The 25,951-nt window shown below is 40.0% G+C and overlaps 1 long non-coding RNA gene across 2 annotated transcripts in view; it reads left to right on the forward strand.

Annotated features, from left to right (window-relative positions):
• Positions 1-499: 499 nt before the first annotated feature.
• Positions 500-25,951, forward strand: part of LOC124256939 — a 37,942-nt gene continuing 12,490 nt past the window's right edge. The window contains exons 1-3 of one of the 2 annotated variants that reach the window (XR_006893136.1): positions 500-664; positions 16,181-16,338; positions 21,867-21,967. This is a non-coding gene — a long non-coding RNA (uncharacterized LOC124256939). Of the gene's footprint in view, positions 665-7,951; positions 8,083-16,180; positions 16,339-21,866; positions 21,968-25,951 lie in introns of those variants that run through there. The other variant, XR_006893137.1, reaches the window with a different exon arrangement.

A 25,951-nucleotide genomic window follows, 5' to 3' on the forward strand; every position in this document is an offset into this window, starting at 1 on the left:
GTGAGTATGGTTTTAAACTCTTAAAGTAATAGACAAGTAATGCCTCGGCGGGGGACACCAAAAATGATCTTCAAACTTTGTAAGGAATCGAACCCGTGCAAACACCTTAACCACAAGACCACCCCGCCTCCCCGCAGCTGCCGACAAAGGGTTTAACTCCTTGAGAGATAGGATACATTCAGTCGGGCTCTCCACGGACCACAAAGCCTCGAATCATGTGTAAACAAACGGAGAATCACTTAACACTTCAACAAGTTGGTATTATCAAAATCGAACGCTCTATTACAGTTCCTTTTACACAAATTGCCATTACATATATGTCACTGAACATGATTTAACAGGAAAAATCAATCTTTAAGTATTTCGTAAGGAAGATGAATATTTGCCTTACAATATACATGTTAATCAGGGTGTATCGATCAAGCTGGTAATGGGGGTTCAATGTTTGCTATCAATCTGTCTGATTTAGTAGGTTTAATCGATCCTTGTTGGAGCATCAAACTAGGTGTAATTATGAATAGGAGCTGTGCGTGAAGCCGTGTGTCAATATGCTAAATGGTGATGAAGAGGACTTGACACCGCGATCTGGGAACTGTTCCTCCAGTACAAGAGGAAATGTAACATCGCACGACCCACTGGAGTGCTGCCTTACCTTGAAGCCCAGGTAAAACACTTTTTACATTACATTGATAGAACAGGGGAAAGTTTTGTTAACGCTAAATTGGCTTCTTCACGAATTTTCGGGTAATGATTTGGTTCGGAAGAGAATTTACTGCTACGGTGGTTTAAAAGGATATATTTTAGCTTAAAACCATCGTTTCAGTGCCGCTTTGATGGCTCTGTGTACTGGGAACTCTGTTCACTAGGCGACAGTAGCCCTACATGTACATCCATCGCCAGTATGATTTAGTATAATCTAACCAATTCATCTGGAATTGGTCATAAGTCGACTGGGCTGTCGTTGTGAAGGTCGTGGAACAAAGACCGATAGATGGAATGGGGAAAGGGATGATACGTAAATGTTCCACGCTTAAAACGTGGTATGGTTTGGCACAAAGTATAGATGGTCCTTAAAGAAAAGGCACCGCGGTTCCCCTAGGGTGGGTCGTTCAGGGCGGTGGGGTAGCCCAGTGGTTAACGCGTTCGCTCGTCACGCTGAAGACTCGGGTTCGATTTCCCACATGGGTACAATGTGTGAAGTCCATTTTTGGTGTCCCCCGCCGTGATATAGCTAGGATATTGCTAAAAGCAGCGTAAAACTAAACTCACTCACTCATAGCTCGTTCACCTTTACAAGGACTCCAGAAGACCCCAAAATGAATTTCTTTCTGCACACGTCAGGACTTCTTGATTGACTGAACATTTCCAATCTGGTAGAACAATGCATTCGAGTTATCGTGTTTGTGCATCTTTTCTGTTACACAAATCTTGCATCAATTTTGTTGCTTCATGACGATGTGTGGATTTAATAAAGCGATTGTTTACTGAAAAAGACCAGGTGCTTACAGTTGAATGCAGTGGCGATTCTATTGAGTTAGTTGTGTTAGACGCTGCTTTGAATAATATTTCAGGTATATCCCGGTCAGGGGCGTAGCTACCATTATTTAAAAAAGCCTGAGCTTACTCATGATTGTTGCTAAAAAGGTTGGACAAGCCCTCAATACTATCTAAAGGTAAATCTTTGCAACCTATCGGGCTTACACGAAAAAATTGGCTTGCTACGCGCCTGCCGGTGTTCAGCGTGATGTGAGAGAAACGCCCGGAGTGAGGCAAGTGTTAGATGTTTGCCACTTTGCCAAGAGCAAGGGTGCTGACAAAGCAAGAAACAAACCAAAGGCAAACTGAGAATCGATCCAAAGTTCATTGGTTAGTGAAACGGCTTTAAGACAACATGGCCACTTGGTCAGTACACGTGCTTCAGATTTAGTGCGGTCAGATGAATATGGTCTGGTTCCACTGCGGTTGACAGCATTGCAATGCACTTTGTCCAGCGTCAATGATTTTGGTGTAAACCCGCTTTGTAGAATATTTTCTTATATTACGGCGTACTGTCAGTTTAATGCCGGAAGAAAATCCAAAATGGTCGTAGGCGTTCAAGCTTGGTGCATATACCAAGGTTAATCATTTTGCAATTTGGAAATCGAAGTCCCAAACAACTAATAGACACGCCATTAAACTGTGAGATGTAGCAGGGCATGTACCATGTGTTATATTTGGGATTACACTTTCTTAGTAAAGTACTGATTCTAGTGCTTTTGTTGGGTTGAGTCCCATCCGGGATTCGAGCCCACACTCTCAGAGTCAGGCACCTATTCGCCAGCACAGAAATGGAATTCTGAAAACTGGTAGCCCAGACCACGGACTTTGTGTACCTCTCTGATAAGTGTAAATTGGCACGGCTCCCACGGCCTAGACTACCAGTTGTCGGATTTTCTTTGTGGAAGACAAGGATAGTTACTGGTTTACTAAAATATGCTACTAGAGATACTCTAATTTATGAAACAGGTTGGCAATTGTTAAAAGAGAGAAGAAGATGTCGTAAACTGTCTTTATTCTATAATATCTACAACAAAAATGCTCCATCCTACCTTTGTGATCTCATGCCTCAAATTGTTGAATCTAGGACAAAATATAATCTTAGAAACATTCGTGATCTTTCCCTGTCCTATTCCCGCACAAGTACCTACAGTCAAGCATGTTTCCCATCATCTTCACAACTCCCGTTATATGTTATAGAATCGGTTTCCCTTAAAGGTTTTAAATCGCATATAAGCTCGCGTAAGTCAAAAGCACCAGGATATTTCTCATTTGGTAATAGAAAACTCAATGTAATTCATACCCAGGTAAGATATTCAAATAGTAGATTAAATGATGATCTATATAGGATTGGTCTTATAGAGAACCCTGAATGTAATTGTAAAATTACCTGTGAAAATCTCATCATTATTTTATGGAATGTTCTTTGTATTCTTATATCAGACAGGAAATGTTTCAAAATATAAGCAGAATTTGTAACATTAGAGTGCCAACAAACCTAGACGTACTATTAAATGGCAGTGCAGATCTTCCGTACAGTGACAATATTCAGATTTTTAAAGAAGTTCAAAAAAATATATATTAAACTCCAAAAGGATCAGTAATTGGATATAATGTTTATGATCTAAATATTTCATGTATTCAATGTATTGATTTATTTATGATGTCTAATTCTCCTTTTGTATATATCTTTCTATCCCTGTACATATAGTTTGTTTCACTTGAATAAATATGTTTAAAACCACGGACTTTGTGTACCCCTCTGATAAGTGTAAATTGGCACGGCTCCCACGGTCTAGACTACCAGTTGTCGGACTTTCTTTGTAATTCATACCCAGCTAAGATATTCAAATAGTAGATTAAATGATGAGATCTATATCGGATTGGTCTTATAGAGAACCCTGAATGTAATTGTAAATTTACCTCCAGAAATTCGCATTATTACTTTTATGGAATGTTCTTTGTATTCTTATATCAGACAGGAAATGTTTCAAAAAATATTAGCAGAATTTACATAACATTAGAACGCCAACAAAACCTAGACGTACTATTAAATGGCAGTGCAGATCTTCCAAAATAGTGACAATATTCAGATTTTTAAAGAAGTTCAAAAATATATATTAAACTCCAAAAGGATAAGTAATGGGATATAATGTTTATGATCTAAATATTTCATGTATTCAATGTATTACTTTATTTTAAATGTCTAGTTCTCCTTTTGTATATATCTTTCTATCCCTGTACATATAGTTTGTTTCACTTGAATAAATAAACTAGTGTCCAAAAGAAACGATACCACGTGTTTCAAAGATCACTAAATGAAAACAAAACAACATAGACATTTCAAATTGATATCTTTCATTAGATAAATGATTTTACGGCATGTGTACAAAAAGTCATTGCAACCAAAGATTTACAATCATTAACACAGGGCTTTAAACGAAGTGTGGTGCCCAAAATTGAAATTTCATTTTAGCACAGTGGAGGAGGCTAGTGAGGGTAGTCTCTGAAAACCGGGTACCACTTTAGTGTACTGGGTATGTCCACCAGCAGCTGCGATACATGCCATGACACGCCTCCGCGATTGATGACGTCAAACGTCGGATGACGTTAGGGGCGATTTGGTTGCCACTCATCCTGGAGACAATGTTCCAATCTGTTGGAGGTTGGCTGGGGCGCAGGGCGTTTTCTCGATTTTCCGATTGAGGTGATCCCATGCTCAATGGGATTCAAATCCAGAACACGTATGGCCATGGCAAAACCCGTATGTTGGCGTTGGCAAGGAAGTTCTGGTCAATCTTTGCCGTATGAGGCCTAGTGTTATCGTGTGCTGGAACACGATTCCTCCTCGATGCTGCGTTGGCCGAATGACTGCATGACTGGTCGTAAAACCTCATCCTGGTAACGCTGTGCGTTCAGGGTTCCCCCGAATAACAGACGAGCCTCGTTTTTCTACATCACCGCAGATACTTCCCCACATCATTACACCTCCGCCTCCAAATGCATGGACTTTCTGGATGCAGTTCGGCGCCAAAACGTTCACGAACTCTTTCGGTATGGGCCTCGCTGCCGACCATCGTTCTTGTAAAGGCAAAACCGGCTTTCGTCCGGAAAACAAGACACGTGCCGCTCACGTTGCCACCGCCGGAACATCGCCTGGCCCATATCATCAATCGGTTGATCTCTGCTTTGACGTGTCAGGTAGGCTCCGCGGTAGGGGCGACGTGCACGGATACCATGTACCTGCAGTCTCCCCAGACGGTTTGTCGACTGATCCGGTGTCCCAGTCCCGTCGCCGCCGTTAACTATGTTTAAAAAGCACGGACTTTGTGTACCCCTCTGATAAGTGTAAATTGGCACGGCTCCCACGGTCTAGACTACCAGTTGTCGGACTTTCTTTGTGGAAGACGCGGTGGCTGGGGAGGTTAGGCGGCTGACTTTGTGTGCTGGCGATTAGGTGCCTGACTCTTAGACTGTGGGTTCGAATCCCGGATGAGACTCAACCCAACAAAAGTACTAGAATCTTTACTTTACTAAGAAAGTGTAATCCTCAAATATAACGTATGTTACATTTGACCACTTTCTAAATGACATTGTGTATTCGTAGCGGAGCATAGGTATGATCATGAAGGACCAAGGTTAATATTTTGGCAGTTTGGGATTCGAACTCGCGTCAAGCCAGTTCCAGTACAACATAGTGAGGTACGAAGACCAGAGTGCCAGTGTGTCCTACTAATCCAATGTAGTTAATCGGTGCTGCATTGATATGTAGGTGGCGTAATTACATTATCCCCCTCCTCTACCTGCACTGAGGCGTGTTTGAGACCTAAGGTAAATGAGGCAGTTCTAATTTTACTGTAAACAATAACCCGTCTTTAAATTGCACTGAGACATTTTGAGATTGCTAAGTACGAGATGGTTTTCTCGATGACGCCTTGTTTAAAAGGTTACTTGTGGCCGTAAGAAACTGGTAATTCTTTACGCCAGACATGGAACACACCATACTGGATATTACTGTGGACTCTCGGAGAAAGGAAGTCAAATTGTATCGATTTATTTTCATGTAATCCATTTCGATAAACGATTCTGAGTGTCAGGTCATAAGATTACCGAGCCTTTCACTCGTAATAAGTATGTTTTCCTGATGGTGCCCTTGACTCAGTAATATCTTACACTCTTTCGAAATCGATAATCTGCAGACAATTTTCATTCACAGTTTTAAAGTGAAAGAAATATTTGATAATGGGTATGTGTGAGATTCCAATGGTAATGCAAATTCGAGGGGAGAAAAAGGTTGCCTTTTGCCATCAGGGGAATTTCAGAAAGTTACACGTTATTTTTTTTCAGACACTAATGGCCTTGTGTGGAGCAGCGGAAGTGTTTAATCTTTCAATATTTTTCAGTCCGGAGGATATCGAGATAAAACATGGGTGTAATACGTATATTCACAGGGAGTCGACGGAATAGCCTTGAGTGTGGTGTCGAAATTCCTCTGATCTATACCTAGCAGTCTCTGAAGTGAATAAGCCAGCTCTTCTGACAGACACAAGAGTGCGTCATATCCTGATTCGTGAAATCATCTTTTTTTAATCAGTGGAACCGTATGGCTTTGTCGTAATTTCAAATGTGCATTTCAAAGCCATGCAGCATTCAATTTTCATTGTAGACTATTTTAAAAATCAAAGATTCTCGCTTGGCGGCCACGTTGAATTACGAAACATGATACGTTATACAAAAGTTAACCCTTTAATTGCAAGAAATAGTATATATGTTGTTTAGCGCCTGACCGTGAAGGAGGGATGTAAACAATCGCGTTTTGACCAGACAACTGATTAATCCAGAGATTGATATCATGAACAGCTACTACTACTGCTACTACTACTACTACTACTACTACTACTACTACTACTACTACTACTACTACTACTACTACTACTACTACTACTACCTACTACTACTATTACTACTACTATTACTACTACTACTACTACTACGCTACTACTACTACTACTACTACTACTACATTACTACTACTACCACTACTACTACTACTACTATTACTACTACTACTATACTACTACTACTGCTACTACTGACTACTACTACTACTACTACTACTACTACTACTACTACTACTACTACTACTACTACTGCTACTACTACTACTACTACTACTACTACTACTACTACTACTACTACTACTACTACTACTACTACTACTACTATGATGTGACGTAGAACCCAACCCAACTCAACTCAACTACTACAGGCAATCGACCAGGTTACCGACAATCCAGTCCATTAAGACGCTTCTTACAACATACATAGATTGCTGGGGATTTCTTCCTTGACATGCATATAGACGATGGTGTGCTAAACAATGATAGGATACAACGTCTTTATTACTGTTAGGGGTCAGGTTTGGATGTAGGTTCTAACACCGTTATCTAGGAAGTCGTCACGGGGTCTTGAGTGTTTTCTTGGGTGAATCAGTGGAAGGGGTTTGGCTGTTCAACCCTTATGGAATCATATCATATCGTCGATATACCTCTAGCTTTAGTGAAACATATTTTACCAAATTGCCCTGTTGTGATTTGTCAATTTGAGCCGACAATCCGATTCCTTTGCATAAACAAAGAGAGCCAAGTACGGGGCATATTTGGGGACCTTCACACGTTTCCAAAGATAAATATATCTACACGAAACAATCCGGGTTAGAAGTGGTCTTCTGCAACCAATGCTTGTAAGAGGCGACTAGTGAGTGAGTGAGTGAGTGAGTTAATATTTAACGTCACATCGACAATATCTCAGCCATATCGTGACGAGTAAGAGGCGACTAATGGGATCGGGTGGCCAGGCTCGCTGACTTGGTTGACACATGTCATCGTATCCCACAGATCGATGTTCATGCTGTTGATCACTGGATTGTCTGGTCCAGACTCGATTATTTACAGACCGCCGCCATATAGCTGGAACATTGCTGAGTGCGGCGTAAAACTAAACTCATTCACTCGCTCATTACATGAAACAAAAATAAGACGGGAAAAGACGAGAAATATGACATGCCTCATCACAGTTACCAGCACGGGTACAACACATATAGCTTGTAAGGTGAGACATCAATACTGTCTCTGTGAAAGGTTTATATAAGGTGTTGCATCCTGGATACCCCAATCAGATCGGTAGCGAATGGAAAGCGTGACATCTTGAGAAATTAGTCAATAAAACACAAACGATTATCATCCTCACCATCAACTTTTGTAGAAATGGGGAATTCGATTTTCAGGAAGGCTAGTCTTAAAGTGGTCGATGAAAGGTGATACCGAGTATAATTTTAACGTAGTCTCTCCCTAAGTATAGTGTGTACTTGGAACAAACTCTCGTCCAACGATTTTATACGTCTATTTCGGTTGCGTGGTCTTGTTGAACATCAGGGGAATTCTTGACCTTCTCATTTGTCAACCTCTTCCCTAGGCATTGGCCTAGTGGTTAAAGTGTTAGTTCGGCGCGCCGAAGGCCCGGGTTCGATTCTCCACAGAATTTGAGGTATTTCATTACTCATATCCTTGTTTATCTCATACCAGTTTCGCATACGAAATTCCATGTGTTATTTTTGTATATGAACAGTCTCGTGGAATTATTTTTGTAATGGCGGGTGACTAATTTTAATGAACGTATTGAATGTCATTGTATAATTTACAGTTATATATATCTCAATATACATTGTACACAAACGGTACGAGTTTAATGCATTGTCTGTCTGTCCTTTATAATGATCAGGGAATACGGTAGACAATAGTCTAAACGCTCAAATGGGTAGTTTTATGGACTCTTTGATATCATAATAATGACACTGATTTAAGGGTGAGAAGCTCCTATACTACGCTAGTCCATTTTCTCATAAATTAACCTTTAGTTCGCATAACTGTATGATAGGCATTACAACAGGCCAACGCGGTGGGCTCATTAAATTCCGTGTGCTGGCTTCGCCTTCCCAAGTACAACCCGCAAAACACAGACATTTGTTACTCCTTACGATGTGCGCCAAGCAATAGAGGTTTTAACTGTAAATAATCAGTTATATTGACGTGTCATCAGCTGTCTGTACCAGTCCCTTAAGACGATGTGCATTGTTGTACTCAACCCATGCTGCTTTTGAGACAATCAATCAGGAAAACAAAGAAAAAGCGAAGCTGTCCTGCAGATCTGGTGGTTAACTATCGGCGAATTATAGTCCAGAATAGATGTTCCCGGTCCCGTTCCAAAACCTGTCGTTGGGTTTTCGCTGATTCAGCTGTCGTAATATACATGCAATTGTCGTAATAAGATAAGATCTGTTGAAATTGAGGCTGAATGAACATCCGCTGATAGTCGGGTCTTACTTTGGAATCAGGAAAGCTTCACTGACTCGCTATTGTGTCTAACGTTCCTTCATCCCGGAAGAAAAATCTGAATACTTGAAAAAATTATAGAAACATCACATGTTTGGAAAAGAACCAAATGCTTGGAAAAAATGCTTCGGAAACGCCAAATGCTTCTTTTTACCTATTACGACGATCAATTCATCATATTGCCACGACGCTGAAGACAGAATTCGTATCTAGTACCTCATGCTTGTTGTGCGATTCTTCTGATGAGGACAACTGCTGGTTGTGCGTTGTGGTGCCTCTAAAGGGTTGCCGCGATTCCCAGTGTTTCGTTTGTAATACGTACAAGCATAGTGTGCGTGTTGTCAATACACTATACATATCCTTTACAGAAATGTTGTGCCTGGAATATCATAAAAATCCTGATTTTGGTGAATCACGTGCATGTTATGGACACATCAATATAATAATAATAATAATTGATTTATAGAGCGCCTATTTCCAAAAGATATTGCTCAATGGCGCTATGAAGAGAAAAGATTGTAGACAATGTCTATGGAAAAGAGAGTTTGAACAGATGAGTTTTGAGGGCAGTTTTGAAAGCATCAGCAGATTCTATTTCTTTTAGGGTGAGTGGTAGAATGTTCCAGAGATAGGGGGCTGCAGCAGAGAACGCTCTTGATCCCATGGCTGTTTTGACGTGAGGCTGTGTAAGCAGTAGGGAGTTTGATGAGCGGAGCAATCGGCTTGGAACATGGAGATGAATGAGGCTTTTAAGATATTGAGAAAACATGTTTTCATAGATGCAGCTGTGTGTAAGAAGAAGAAGTTTGTATTGAATTCTGCTTGATACAGGAAGCCAGTGAAGAGTTTGGAGGATAGGTGTCACAGTTTGGTAGCGTGGTGTACGGGCAACAACACGGGCGGCTGAATTCTGAATCCGTTGGAGTTGTGAAAGGAGCTGTTGAGGAATGTTGTAATAGAGGAGTTGCAGTAATCAAGTTTAGAGAACAAGGCTGGTCGTTAGAAGCTGGGCGGTGTTGAAGTCTAAGAGGGTTCGGATCTTGCTAATATTGAAGATATGGTAGAAACATCCTTTGCTGAGTGATTTGATTTGATTTTCTAATGACATTGTTGATTGAAAGATGACACCAAGATTTTTTGCAGAGTCGGACTGCGTGATAACATCTTGTCCAATTTCAAGAGATAAACTGTCAGGCACTTTGGAAAGTTGATGCCTGGATCCGATGGTTAAGAACTCAGTCTTTGTGTCATTCAATTTCAGAAAGTTCAAGGTCATCCAGTCTCTTATTTCAGCAATACATTGTTGTATCATCAGTGCACAACCTTGAGCAAGGTTAGGCTCCGCTGACAGATATAACTGATTGTCATCAGCATAAAGATGAAATTTCAGTGAGTGCTTTCGGACAATGTCACCAATGGGAAGAATGTACAGACTAAACAGTAAAGGTCCAAGGACAGATCCTTGGGGAACGCCATAGTGGAGTGGTGATGCAGTGGAGAGTACAGATTCCACTTTGACGGACTGTGACCTATCAGATAGGTAAGAACGTACCCAGTCAAGGACAATTCCATCGATACTGACTCTGACCTTCAGACGCTGCAGAAGAATTTGGTGATCAACAGTATCAAAAGCACTGGAGAGATCCAAAAGAACAAGGAGAGTCACCTGACGCTGGTCCATGGCAGTCATGATGTCATTGTGTACTTGGACTAGCGCAGTCTCTGTACTGTGCTTTGACCTGTACGCTGATTGGTAGGGCTCCATCAAGTCATGTTGCTGAAGGTGTTCCACAATTCTGTTTGCAACAATCTTCTCGAGACATTTAGACAGAAAGGACAAATTTGACACTGGCCTGTAGTTTCTGAAATTGTCTGCATCAAGGGTTGCAAAGATTATCAGCGGGGACGTCACTGGAATGTCGCACATAGGGGCTTTACTGACTGACTGAGTTTGGTTTTACTCCGCTCTTTATTTTTTTGCCTATAATAATCCTCCAAACCGAGGTGCATACTTTCTTTTGTACGTCAGTGTATTTCAAGATGGAACACTCTCGACTAGTTTTAATATGTTGTTACACCGGATGCCTAGCCCATGATAGGAAGGTAATGGCGACTGGGGACACTTAAAACACTTCAAAACAAGTTGAGAAGTTAAAGTATAAAATATGCTGCGTAACGATGGTACGATGCATCTGTCAAGATTAAATCGACCCGCATTTGCCACTCCAGTGACATTTATGTATTGAAAACCTTCACCCGTTTTGCCTGATTGCCTTCTCTCAACATTAATAGCGAGAGATGATCACTTTACCGTGAAAGTAGCGATAACGACTCGAGATATAGGAGGTCGCCCTGCCCGCGGGTAGAGGATGATTTGCATACCTACCGTCCTTCCCCTCTAGACAAACAAGACCAGTTCTTGCCTGTTTTATCCGTCAGCAGTAATTATAAGGACAGTTTACTCCACAGTTCAATGATTTTAGTAAGGTAGCCTAGTGGTTCAAGCGTTTGCTTGTCGGCAACATCTCACGGTAGCAGGGCTCCAAGGCTGCACTGTATGCTGAGCCAAGGGATGTATAGTAGTCCTATCCTTCAAAGAGGCAAGTCTAGATACGTGGACAGGACGCACATATATATTTAGAAATTATCATTGAAACTATTATTTTTATCTTAGAGGCTTATGGAAGGCTAATCTCACGTCTGTATACCGTGTCTTAACCCCAGTACATGGTTTTGCTGTCCGATACTCTTCCCTATTTGACTTGTACCTTATGCTCCCGTGTTTGTTCAATCATAAACTTGCCTGGCCTTTGCATGTGTTTTAACTAGTGTACAATCACATAGTATCGTCACTAATTGATGCTAGTTCATAAATACATGCTTATGATAAAGTCACAATCGTAGTTAATATTTCCTTGAGGGGAGACAAGGTAATAATTTGTCGCATGTATTTGACTGTATATCACTTTGACGTTCTGTGCGTCTACAAGTTAGGGACGCTGTCAAACAGAAATGAAGGAAAGTTTGGTTGATCGTGTAAACTCATTACAAGACAGAAATCAATGCAAATTAATTTCGATGCAAATGTGAGACGAAAGGGCTACTTTCCGTATAGTTCCATTCTAAATTTAATTCCAAATGCCGTTTAAAGTTGAAAGCATCATATGAAAGCACGGTCGCCATTGTGTATGACTGTACATTATACATTACAGTCTTTGACTTCAAAGAACCTTCCTCTGTTGATTACAAATTTCCTCACGGTTTAAAAATTCTCATAGCTACTAGGTTCGTTTGATGCAGGACGATAGGTCTTTACAGCTCAAAACCTCATCAATAATTCTTTGAAATGTGAAATCTCAGGATGACATGCGTTGCAGCCATATTCATCACATTTGTAATACATATGTAAACCTATTTGTTCTCACAGACACTGCGGGTTGTTACATTTCATCCGTAATTAAAATGGCCAGAGCAACGCTAAATCCAGAATCTCGTTAATTGGAGTCTCTTCTTGAAGACGTCTTCTTCCAGAAACCCAATGTATTAACGCGACAGCTGACCGACTGGGAGATGTACTTGTTTATTGCCTGATCGTTATATAGCACTGAAATGCCAGTCGGAAACTTAAGGGTCCAGGGTTTTTGCATGCGATGTGTAGATACCGTATACTGCGCTTCAAAGTCTGTAGACATGTGTTGATTAGATGCGTCTGCGTACGGCTGTACCTCAGTGCCAATCTCTCCTGGTGTAGGTCATCGTTGGGGGATTCGATTTCCAACCAAGTACGATGCCGGTGCAGCATCTGCATGTGGTATCGGTATTACCTATATATTAATTACATGTAGACTCATTCCATTAGCAAACAGCCTTCTATTCTGCACGGTGAAGTAATGGTAGGTGTATTCATGCGAAAGTGTTATTGCGATGATTAAACAGCCTGTCCTGGGTTTCAGAACTGACTGACTGACTGAGTTTGGTTTTACGCCGCTTTTAGCAATATTCCAGCAACATCACGGCGGAGGACACCAGAATTGGGCTTCACACATTGTACCCATGTGGGGATTCGAACCCGGGTCTTCGGCGTGACGAGCCAACGCTTTAACCACTAGGCTACCCCACCGCCCCGGGTTTCAGAAGGTATCTGGAGGAGGTATAGGTTGCGTCTACTAATGATATCGGTAACATATGTTATAGTTGGGATTACACTTTCTTAGTAAAGTACAAATTCTAGTACTTTTGTTGGGTTGGAGTCCCATCCGGGATTCGAACCCACACTCCGGGAGTCAGGCCCCAATCGCTAGCACACAAAGTCAGCCGCCTAACCCACTCAGCCAACGAAACTTGTCAGCCGCCTAACCCGCTCAGCTGAGTGGGTTAGACGGATGACTTTGTGTGCGGGCGATTAGGTGCCTGACTCTGAGGATGTGGGTTCGAATCCCGGATGGGACTCTAGTGGTTAAAGCGTTCGCCCGTCACGCCGAAGACCCGGGTTCAATTCCCAACATGGGTACAATGTGTGAAGCCCATTTCTGGTGTCCCCCGCTGTGATATTGCTGGAATATTGCTAAAAGCGGCGTAAAACCATACTTACTCACTCATTCCCTGTAGTGGCTTCATGGTTTAACCATGTGCAGAGTCGGGTTCTGGTGACTGTGATATCAGGGCCTAATCACAGTCGTAGATGGATCTGCTCACAATGAATGAGAGCCTAATCACAGTCGTAGCAGGATCTGCTCACAATGGATCAGGGCCTAATCACAGTAGTAGCGGGATCTGCTCACAATGGATCAGGGCCTAATCACAGTCGTAGCGGGATCTGCAATGGCTCACAATCATCAATGGACGAGGGCCTAATCACAGTCGTAGCGGGATCTGCTCACAATGGATCAGGGCCTAATCACAGTCGTAGCGGGATCTGCTCACAATGGATGAGGGCCTAATCACAGTCGTAGCGGGATCTGCTCACAATGGATGAGGGCCTAATCACAGTCGTAGATGGATCTGCTCACAATGGATCAGGGCCTAATCACAGTCGTAGATGGATCTGCTCACAATGGATCAGGGCCTAATCACAGTCGTAGCGGGATCTGCTCACAATGGATCAGGGCCTAATCACAGTAGTACTTGGGCCTTGAGTCTGGCGACAGTGGTATCAGGGTCCGGTCACAGTGGTATCAGGATCTAGCAACACTCGTATCAAGGTCTAATCACAGCGTATGAGAGCCATATCCCAGTTGCATCAGGGTCTGGCCACAGCCGTATGTGTAGAGATATGTATTGAAATTCCCAAAACTGACTTGATATTTCCTCCTGATCTGTCACGCCAACATAAAGTCATTATGAACTCATTCACGACAAAAAAAAGGAATGGTTGGAAATAATCCGCACAGACAAGACATATCTCATCATTATTCACTTCCTTGTTTCCCATCAATCATACATGATTTGTTCGACGTTAGGGTGTTGTGAGCGAGTGACCACTTCTGTGTTTGTTTCAAGTGAGGGTTGGTATACTGGGAGCGAGCGACCACTTCTGTGTTTGTTTCAGGTGAGGGTTGGTATGCTGGGAGCGAGCGACCACTTCTGTGTTTGTTTCAGGTGAGGGTTGGTATGCTGGGAGCCAGTGACCACTTGTGTGTTTGTTTCAGGTGAGGGTTCGTGTGGTGTGAGCCAGTGCACATGACCACTTGTGTGTTTGTTTCAGGTGAGGGTTCATGTGGTGTGAGCCGGTGACCACTTGTGCGTTTGTTTCAGGTGAGGGTTGGTATGCTGGGAGCCAGTGACCACTTGTGTGTTTGCTTCAGGTGAGGGTTGGTGTGGTGTGAGCCAGTGCACATGACCACTTGTGTGTTTGTTTCAGGTGAGGGTTGGTGTGGTGTGAGCCAGTGACCACTTCTGTGTTTGTTTCAGGTGAGGGTTCATGTGGTGTGAGCCAGTGACAACTTGTGTGTTTGCTTCAGGTGAGGGTTCGTGTGGTGTGAGCCGGTGACATCGTGTGTGTTTGTTTCAGGTGAGGGTTCGTGTGGTGTGAGCCAGTGACCACTTGTGTGTTTGTTTCAGGTGAGGGTTGGTGTGGTGTGAGCCAGTGACAACTTGTGTGTTTGTTTCAGGTGAGGGTTCGTGTGGTGTGAGCCAGTGACAACTTGTGTGTTTGTTTCAGGTGAGGGTTCGTGTGGTGTGAGCCGGTGACATCGTGTGTGTTTGTTTCAGGTGAGGGTTCGTGTGGTGTGAGCCAGTGACCATTTGTGTGTTTGTTTCAGGTGAGGGTTGATATGCCGGGAGCCAGTGACCACTTGTGTGTTTGTTTCAGGTGAGGGTTGGTATGCTGGGATTGAGTGACCAGTTGCGTATTTGTTTTAGGTGAGGGTTGGTGTGGTGTGAGCCGGTGACCACTTCTGTGTTTGCTTCAGGTGAGGGTTGGTATCCTGGGAGCGAGTGACCACTTCTGTGTTTGTTTCAGGTGAGGGTTGGTATGTGATGTGAGCCAGTGACCACTTGTGTGTTTGTTTCAGGTGAGGGTTGGTATGCTGGGAGCCAGTGACCACTTGTGTGTTTGCTTCAGGTGAGGGTTGGTATGCTGGGAGCGAGTGACCACTTGTGTGTTTGTTTCAGGTGAGGGTTGGTATGCTGGGAGCCAGTGACCACTTGTGTGTTTGTTTCAGGTGAGGGTTGGTGGGGTGTGAGCCAGTGACCACTTGTGTGTTTGTTTCAGGTGAGGGTTCATGTGGTGTGAGCCGGTGACCACTTGTGTCTTTGTTCCAGGTGAGGGTTGGTGTGGTGTGAGCCAGTGACCACTTCTGTGTTTGTTTCAGGTGAGGGTTGGTATGCTGGGAGCGAGTGACCACTTGTGTGTTTGTTTCAGGTGAGGGTTGGTATGCTGGGAGCCAGTGACCACTTGTGTGTTTGTTTCAGGTGAGGGTTGGTGGGGTGTGAGCCAGTGACCACTTGTGTGTTTGTTTCAGGTGAGGGTTCATGTGGTGTGAGCCGGTGACCACTTGTGTCTTTGTTCCAGGTGAGGGTTGGTGTGGTGTGAGCCAGTGACCACTTCTGTGTTTGTTTCAGGTGAGGGTTCATGTGGTGTGAGCCAGTGACCACTTGTGTGTTTCAGGTAAGGGTTGCTGTGTAACGAGAAGTGACCACTTGTGTGTTTGTTTCAGGTAAGTGTTGCTGTGTAACGAGAAGTGACCACGTGTGTTTGTTTCAGGTAAGGATTGTTGTGTAACGAGAAGTGCCCACTGGTGTGTTTGTTTCAGGTAAGGATTGTTGTGTAACGAGAAGTGACGACGGATGTGTTTGCTGCAGCTGGGGATTTGAGTTCTGCCCGTCAACAATACTTCAAAGTCATGAACTCGGACATCGAAGACTCGGTCCACAGCACCGGACATCGGCTCGTCATACATGTGGATTACTGGTCAGTTGAATTTCGTTGTTGAACGTTGAGTTGTCAGGTACCCAGTTAACTGTTACGTCGCTTTTACAGTTAGACCCTCGAACAATAACTGAATAATACCTACACATTTGAAAACACTTTATGTTTGCGGAATGAAATAAATGACACGAAATAGGTTCATCAGAAAGTGAAGTAGTACCTTCAGCCGTGGAATGCTTACAAAAATCATCTGAAGGCAATTTGTGTTTTTTCAAAACATGAAGCATAAATGATCTTATGTTTTGTCGTGCACTGACTATGAATTTTGTAAGAAAGGTTCATTCGCCTCGCATTTTGACTATATACGAAAGTTGGGGTTCAAGTCACATTAACCCATTATTTTCATTCTATCACATTTAAAATCGCATGGCAGGAACTTGTATGTCAGAGGTAGTTCTGTTGTAGTTGTGGTGTTGTTCGTAGCGAGCTGTATCATGTGTTCAGGAAATATGACAAGGGGATTTAGTGATGCCCATATATTTTTGTTCTGAAATAACCAAATGCTAATGGTATATGAAGATACACCCGTAACAACTATAATCACCAGTCCTTCCTGTGTACTTTATAATCATATATGTAACATTACTGTGATGGTATTTTTATAAATGTTTTAGCTATCAAGAAAAATCTGTGGAAATGTTGTTGCATCCTTTGAAGCAGAGGAAGTTAGGACAGAGTTAAAGGTGGTCATATACATACTGCCAGGAAATATGAAATGTTTACGGCACAATTGGGGTTTTGATTTTCAGTATGTATGTAACTTGTAAGCAATAACAAATGTCGGGGTTTTTTTCCAGTATGCATATCTATAATGTCAATTGAATATCGGAATATCTAGTAAGCAGTCTTTTTTCAAGGTAGATACATAAAGGTATATGACTGACGACACAAGTGCTAATGACAATCATGAACACCAAAGCAAAAGCTGCGTGTCGATTATAAATAATTGTAATATACTTCTGGACAAGTGTCATATCTGGAAATGGTTTCTTCTCAGCAAGTCCTATGCTATCAATAGGATCTGCGTTTCATCTGAATAGCAGTCAGTACGGCAAATCACATACGCCAACTATTCCCAACGAACATAGAGAATCTTCAAATCTGTATTTTCTTACCGCGGATCCTTTTTAATACGAAGTCAATGTTTCAATGCCTGCAGTTATTTCGTCAAGTAAAATAAAACCTTTCAACAGTGGGTAATTGAGCTTCTAAACCGGATTATCCTTAACACTCACCAAACACATCCCACACGCACAGGAGATCAATTAAGTACGCGTTTACAAATTAGATTATATAGGTCCAAATCAAGGCCGATATTGAAATGTTCCAATGTGTCCGTGTTGACCATTAGGCGGTAAGGGTAAATTGTGTTCTGGTACAGAGCCACGTAGTGCAGCACGGTCCACGTGTGTGTATTGTGTGTGTATAGGGACTGTATTGCCATGGGGCATAGTAGCATTAACTCTGTAATGGCCATGTTGGCTAGCTGTATATCAACATTAACTTGTGTTCGGGTCGTCTTGTCAAGTAGTATATCAACATTGACGTGTGTTAGGTCCTTGCTGGCAAGTAGTATGTTAACATTATCTAGTGTAACGACTTTTTCTGACCAAGAAGTATGTTGACATTAAAGTGTTGCCAAGAAGTATGTTAACGCTAAGGTGTTTAATGGCAGTGTTGCCAAGAGTATTAACATTAAAGTCTTGCCAAGAAGTATGTTAACATTAAAGTGTTGCCAAGAAGTATGTTAACATCAAGGTGTGTACTTGAGGTGTTACAGGAAGTATTTTAACATTAACGTGTTGCCAAGAAGCATATCAACATTAACGAGTTGCCATGAAGTATATTAACAATAACGTGTTGCCAAGAAGCATATCAACATTAACGTGTTGCAAAGAAGTATATTAACAATAACGTGTTGCCAAGAAGTATATCAACAGGAACGTGTTGACAAGAAGTATTTTAACATTAACGTGTTGACAAGAAATATATTAACATAAACGTGTTGCCATGAAGTATATTAACAATAACGTGTTGACAAGAAGTATATTAACAATAATGTGTTGCCATGAAGTATATTAACATTAACGTGTTGCCAAGAAGCATATCAACATTAACGTGTTGCAAAGAAGAATATTAACAATAACGTGTTGCCAAGAAGTATATCAACAAGAACGTGTTGACAAGAAGTATTTTAACATTAACGTGTTGACAAGAAATATATTAACATAAACGTGTTGCCATGAAGTATATTAACAATAACGTGTTGACAAGAAGTATATTAACAATAATGTGTTGCCATGAAGTATATTAACATTAACGTGTTGCCAAGAAGTATATCAACATTAACGAGTTGCCATGAAGTATATTAACAATAACGTGTTGCCAAGAAGTATATCAACATTAACGTGTTGACAAGAAGTATATTTACAATAACGTGCTGACAAGAAGTATATCAACATTAACGTGTTGACAAGAAGTATATTAACAATAACGTGTTGACAAGAAGTATATTAACATTAACGTGTTGACAAGAAGTATATCAACATTAACGTGTTGACAAGAAATATATCAACATTAACGTGTTAACAAGAAGTATATCAACATGAACGTGTTGACAAGAAGTATTTTAACAATAACGTGTTGCCAAGAAGCATATCAACATTAACGAGTTGCCTTGAAGTATATTAACAATGACGTGTTGCCATGAAGTATATCAACATTAACGTGTTGACAAGAAGTATATTAACAATAACGTGCTGACAAGAAGTATATCAACATTAACGTGTTGACAAGAAGTATATTAACAATAACGTGTTGACAAGAAGTATATCAACAAGAACGTGTTGACAAGAAGTATATTAACATTAACGAGTTGCCAAAAAGTATTTTAACATTAAGGTGTGTAATGGCCGAGTTGCCAAGAAGTGTATTCTCATTAACCTGTTTGCCAAGAAGTGTATTAACATTCAAGTGTGTAATGGCCGTATTGAGAAGTAGTATATTAACATTAAAGTGAGTAATGGCCGTATTGAGAAGTAGTATATTAAGATTAATGTGTGTAATGGCCGTATTGAGAAGTAGTATATTAACATTAAAGTGTGTACTTGAGGTGTTGCAAGGAGAGTATTAACATTAACGTATTAACATTAAAGTATATCAACTTTAAGATGTGTAATGGCTATATTGAGAAGTAGTATATTAATTTAAAATGTGTATTTTAGGTATTGCAAGAAGTATATCAATATTAACTCACCAACATAAAGATAGCAAGTCCTTCCACCCCATCATATAGTATATATTACTATCTGATTCATTGACTGTTATCAAATATTGCCATTCCGGTTGTCTCGAACATCAAATCTTGAGGTCTTTCCAGTGCCCCAAAATAGATCGAAGCAACGAACATTTATTGTAGTGAATCACAGATTCTGTGGCAGTTCAAACTATCACTGTTGTAAGGAGCTCTATTCATGCAAACCGAGAACCCCTTTCCATCCATGATGACTACATATTAAACAATTAACGGCCTTTTGTAGAATGTGAAACATCGTGATCATTCACCCTACAACTGAAACCCTTCATGTTTAAATAAGAATTATTCATATGAAATTCCTACGCTAAACATTTTCACTTTGATCGAGCCTTATATAATTATGATTTACATTAAACGGTTTCCGATTACGAATCCCCTACAATGTGTGATGTTTGATCATATTAAATTGACGCTTGATTAAATAAAATTATGCTGTGCATGAAATGAATAACAACGTTACCGCAAATGGCTCATTATCTGGAGATTACCTCGAGGTAGTATGAATATTAGAGCCTTGGCACATTGCAATTACACGTAATACTATTTTAATTATGTTTGCACACAATTGGAAATCAATGTGCTAAACACTTAAATCCTTTCGTTCTTCTGAACTATTTTTGTCATTTTCGAGGAGCTATCCAGGATGCCAACGTGCTTTGATAAAGAATATAGAGCTTGGCAGTATGGTAATAATCGCCATTAGTGTGTTTTCAGTCGTAAATGTTAGTGCATTGATGCTTGAAAACTATATTGACAAATAGAATTAGTCCGTGTGTTCCACTTCACAGCTGCTGATTCATGGACAAAGAACATTACACTTAATGGCATAAATATTGAGAGGAAAGAAGTGACAAAAATATATCTGATGTGAGATACGTTGTAATAAGGTTCTAATAAAGAATCATAAAATGTAGGTAAATATAGAACGTCACATCCAAAGAAAACCTCTTTGTGTTATCCGACGAAACTGATTTCATGTGGGTGTACAGGACAAACTAGCGGTGAAAATTATATTCATTTTGTTCTTTACTTAACACGTGTACGGATATGCCTAACTTCACAAATAACGACACTATTTGCAGATGTATTATTTTCTTTATTTAACATGTGTACGGGTATGCCTAACTTCACAAATAACGACACTATTTGCAGATGTATTATTTTCTTTACTTAACATGTGTACGGGTTTGCCTAACTTCACAAATAACGACACTATTTGCAGATGTATTATTTTCTTTACTTAACATGTGTACGGGTATGCCTAACTTCACAAATACCTACACTATTTGCAGATTATTATTTTTTTTACTTAACATGTGTACGGGTATGCCTAACTTCACAAATAGCTACTTTATTTGCAGATGTATTATTTTCTTTACTTAACATGTGTACGGATATGCCTAACTTCACAAATAACGACACTATTTGCAGATGTATTATTTTCTTTACTTAACATGTGTACGGGTTTGCCTAACTTCACAAATAACGACACTATTTGCAGATACAGATATTATTGTCTTTATAACACATGTGTATGAGCAAGCCCAACTTCAGACAAAACTACACTATTTACAGATGTATTATTATGTTTAACACACGTGTACAAATATGCCTAAATTCACAAATACTAGTGACTACACTATTTGCAGATGCATTATTTTCTTTATTACACATGTGTATGAGAATGCCAAATTTTACTCAAAACTATGCTATTTGCAAAAGAATTGTCTCCTTTATCAAAAGGTGTAAGGATATACCTAATTTACTAATATCTATGCTATGTTACATGTAAGTGCTGATGTGTCTCACTTTACTTACTGCTGCACTATATGAAAAAGTATTATCTTCTTCATTACATATATGTGTGGGTTTTCGTAACATTACTTGTAGTACATACGTCTTATCCTCTATATACAGATAAGTAAAATACCTGATAAGTAAACAATTTTGGCGAGTCCCTTGAAATTTTACTTATCAGGTTTCCACTGTACTACATTCAGTCAAACATGGTTATGACGAAGTTGAAGGAACCTGCGTAAATACTTCGAGTTATCCGAGGTTTAATACTAACAAACATGGTAAATAAGTAAGGAATACGCATAAAAATCTGCTTTTACTTCGACACAACCGTGTGTTCGACACATCAGAAATTCGATACAACAATGTTGGACAGTACATTAACATCTCCCCTCAGCTACGTGTGACCGGACTACAGCCAGATGTTCACGGAGCTGAAGCTGGCTGTGTTGTCGAAGTTCCCGACAGCTGACGTCTCCGGGACCTACTCCGTTAAAGGTAACTCACAAACTTCCTTCCTCGTTGTGCACAACACATTGATTAAGATTTCATTAGACATGAGTGAGTGAATGAGTGAATTTAGTTTTACACCGCTTTTAGCAATATTCCAGCATGATTAATGCGGGGGACACCACAAATGGACTTCAAACAGTGTACCAATGAGGGAACTCGAACCCGGGTCTTCGGCGTGACGAGCGAACGCTTTAACCACTAGGCTACCCCACCGCCCACTAGACATGAATATAATACATGTCACGACTAGATAAACTTAGAAGCAAGAGAAGATGTGTCAGCTGGTAGGTTAGCTATGCTATGATGTGTTGGTCATTCATTCATTCATTCATTCATTCCAGATGCTACATTATACATAAATGCAATAATGGATTGGGATGTCTGACTCGGTTTCATAGCGTGTCATGATAGCTCGGCGCCGCTTATAATGAGCGGTTTCCTTGTCCAAACTCGATTATTTACAGGCTGTTGTCGTATATTTGGTTGAGTTCGGTGTTGGTTCTGTACCTTGTTAGCGCCATACCGTGCAGACAGATTGGTGCCAGTTAGGGATTTCTCCTTAAATGTTTAGTCTCAATTATTCCGTCTTCAAACAGAGAAATCTTATTCTCTCCAAGCAATTCTCTGTTATTAATGCAATGCATAGTCAAGTTTACTCTAATTGTAATTTTCTTATCAAGTTTGGCTTTCAAAGACATTTGTTTTAAATCCATTCCTGTTCCATAAACCCAAACCTCCTTCATTCTCAACCCTCCGCTTTTTCCTGCTGTTGAACACAATTATTTGAGGATTGGAGAGACAACACATGAATATACTTGAATATTACATAGCTTTTCATAAATCGCCAGACCATGTACAATGAAGAACAAGGCAGGTGTTTTTGTTTTCTAAAAATCGTTATTCTATCATAAGCTCGCAACTTGATGACCTCGTAAATTGGACCACGCTGTAATCAGTTCTTCCCCATAGATGTCAATGGAGATAAATGCTATGTTCCAACGATCTTCCAAACGTGAGTGATAAACAGCCATCGGCAATGGGAGAAAGTACACAAGTAATGGCCGTCAATGGTTTGAATTTCTGAGAAAATTCAGAAAATATCAAACTTAACCCCCTGGTCATAAAATGGGCTCGTCTCACATTGCCGAGCTCGGAGCGTCTTCATGCTGTCATCATTATCTAAATACGGGTAAATGCTTTTAAAGTTTGTAAATGTTATTCATATACTTTAGGCGGCGGTACATAATTTTGATATCTCGTAGAAGAAATAAACGACTCGTGGTCCTTAGTTTTTGAAAACACGGTAGGGAGAATGTAAAGGAACTATGTGGACGGTCTTTTATAAACTAGTCATCAGGTTCCCAGCAAAATATATGGATTATTGATAACCCGCGGTGGTACCAATGACCTTATATCGTTATATGCATATTTAATGCTTACCTTGTCACAGACAAAAAAGGACAAACGGATATTGAACATGTATTACATCTTTTCGGAGAGGTCCTTTAGTTCCTGGGATTGGTTTGTAAGTGCAAGATACTATACAATACTGCTCGGTCGAATTTAAAGATTTAGTGTATGACTATGATTAATCGGTCACGGCTGGCGGGTTAAGCAAAACACAGGCATCCAATTGTGTGAGTTCTTTAAATAACACGTCACAATTTAATTCTGGACTCACAAAAGTCCAGAAACTCTCCGCACTGTGGGCACTTTCTGACAAGGGATTTGACCAAATTAAACATGCAGTTGTTATGAATATATGCCAAGGATGAAAAAATGAAAAAGATTTTTTTCGAAAACTTTAAATTTAAACTCGCTCGCCCATGGACCGGCCCATGGGCGAACAGTGGCCCATGGGCGAGAATGTTTAATTTCGACCAGAATTCATGTTTTGGAGGTTGTAAATGAATGAGTGTATGTTTGTAAGCATCATGACACAAATTTCAACTCATTTTGACTTCATTCGTCTAATTTAGACCGATATTAAAAACTTTTACTCAAAATATATGTTTTTCCATGTTTTGGAGGTTGTAAATGAATGAGTGTATGTTTATAAGTATCATGAAACAAAATTCAACTCACATTGACTTAATTCGACTAATTTAGAGCGATATTAAAAACATCTCGCCCATGGGCGAAAAACATTTTGGCCCATGGGCGAGAATATTGACTTTTACTCATAATACATGATTTTCCATGTTTTGGAAGTTGTAAATGAATGAGTGTATGTTTATAAGTATCATGAAACAAAAATTCAACTCACATATTGACTGAATTCGACTAATTTAGAGCGATATTAAAAATCTCGCCCATGGGCGAAAAACATTTTGGCCCATGGGCGAGAATATTTACTTTTACTCAAAATATATGTTTTTCCATGTTTTGGAGGTTGTAAATGAATGAGTGTATGTTTATAAGTATCATGAAACAAAATTCAACTCACATTGACTTAATTCGACTAACTTAGAGCGATATTAAAAAATCTCGCCCATGGGCGAAAGATAGGTTAGCCCATGGGCGAGAATATTTACTTTTACTCAAAATACATGATTTTCCATGTTTTGGAGGTTGTAAATGAATAAGTGTATGTTTATAAGTATCATGAAACAAAATTCAACTCACATTGACTGAATTCGATTAACTTAGAGCGATATTAAAAAATCTCGCCCATGGGCGAAAAACATTTTGGCCCATGGGCGAGAATAATGACTTTTACTCAAAGTATGTGTTTTTCATGTTTTGGAGGTTGTAAATGAATGAGTGTATGTTTATAAGTATCATGAAACAAAAATTCAACTCATATTGACTGAATTCGACTAATTTAGAGCGATATTAAAAAATCTCGCCCATGGGCGAAAAACATTTTGGCCCATGGGCGAGAATATTGACTTTTACTCAAAATATATGTTTTTCCATGTTTTGGAGGTTGTAAATGAATGAGTGTATGTTTATAAGTATCATGAAACAAAATTCAACTCACATTGACTTAATTCGACTAACTTAGAGCGATATTAAAAAATCTCGCCCATGGGCGAAAGATAGGTTAGCCCATGGGCGAGAATATTTACTTTTACTCAAAATACATGATTTTCCATGTTTTGGAAGTTGTAAATGAATGAGTGTATGTTTATAAGTATCATGAAATAAAATTCAACTCATATTGACTTAATTCGACTAATTTAGACCGATATTAAAATCTCGCCCATGGGCGAAAAACATTTTGGCCCATGGGCGAGAATATTTACTTTTACTCAAAATATATGTTTTCCATGTTTTGGAGGCTGTAAATGAATGAGTGTATGTTTATAAGTATCATGAAACAAAATTCAACTCACATTGACTTAATTCGACTAACTTAGAGCGATATTAAAAAAATCTCGCCCATGGGCGAAAGATAGGTTGGCCCATGGGCGAGAATATTTACTTTTACTCAAAATACATGATTTTCCATGTTTTGGAGGTTGTAAATGAATGAGTGTATGTTTATAAGTATCATGAAACAAAATTCAACTCACATTGACTGAATTCGACTAACTTAGAGCGATATTAAAAAATCTCGCCCATGGGCGAAAAACATTTTGGCCCATGGGCGAGAATATTTACTTTTACTCAAAGTATGTGTTTTCATGTTTTGGAGGTTGTAAATGAATAAGTGTATGTTTATAAGTATCATGAAACAAAATTCAACTCATATTGACTGAATTCGACTAATTTAGAGCGATATTAAAACATCGCCCATGGGCGAAAAAATTTTGGCCCATGGGCGAGAATATTGACTTTTACTCATAATACATGATTTTCCATGTTTTGGAAGTTGTAAATGAATGAGTGTATGTTTATAAGCATCATGAAACAAAATTCAACTCATATTGACTTAATTCGACTAATTTAGAGCGATATTAAAAATCTCGCCCATGGGCGAAAAACATTTTGGCCCATGGGCGAGAATATTTACTTTTACTCAAA

Source organism: Haliotis rubra, unplaced genomic scaffold, assembly GCF_003918875.1.
Source record: "Haliotis rubra isolate DU_JTF1 unplaced genomic scaffold, ASM391887v1 Scf644, whole genome shotgun sequence".
Classification (NCBI taxonomy): Eukaryota; Metazoa; Mollusca; class Gastropoda; order Lepetellida; family Haliotidae; genus Haliotis; species Haliotis rubra.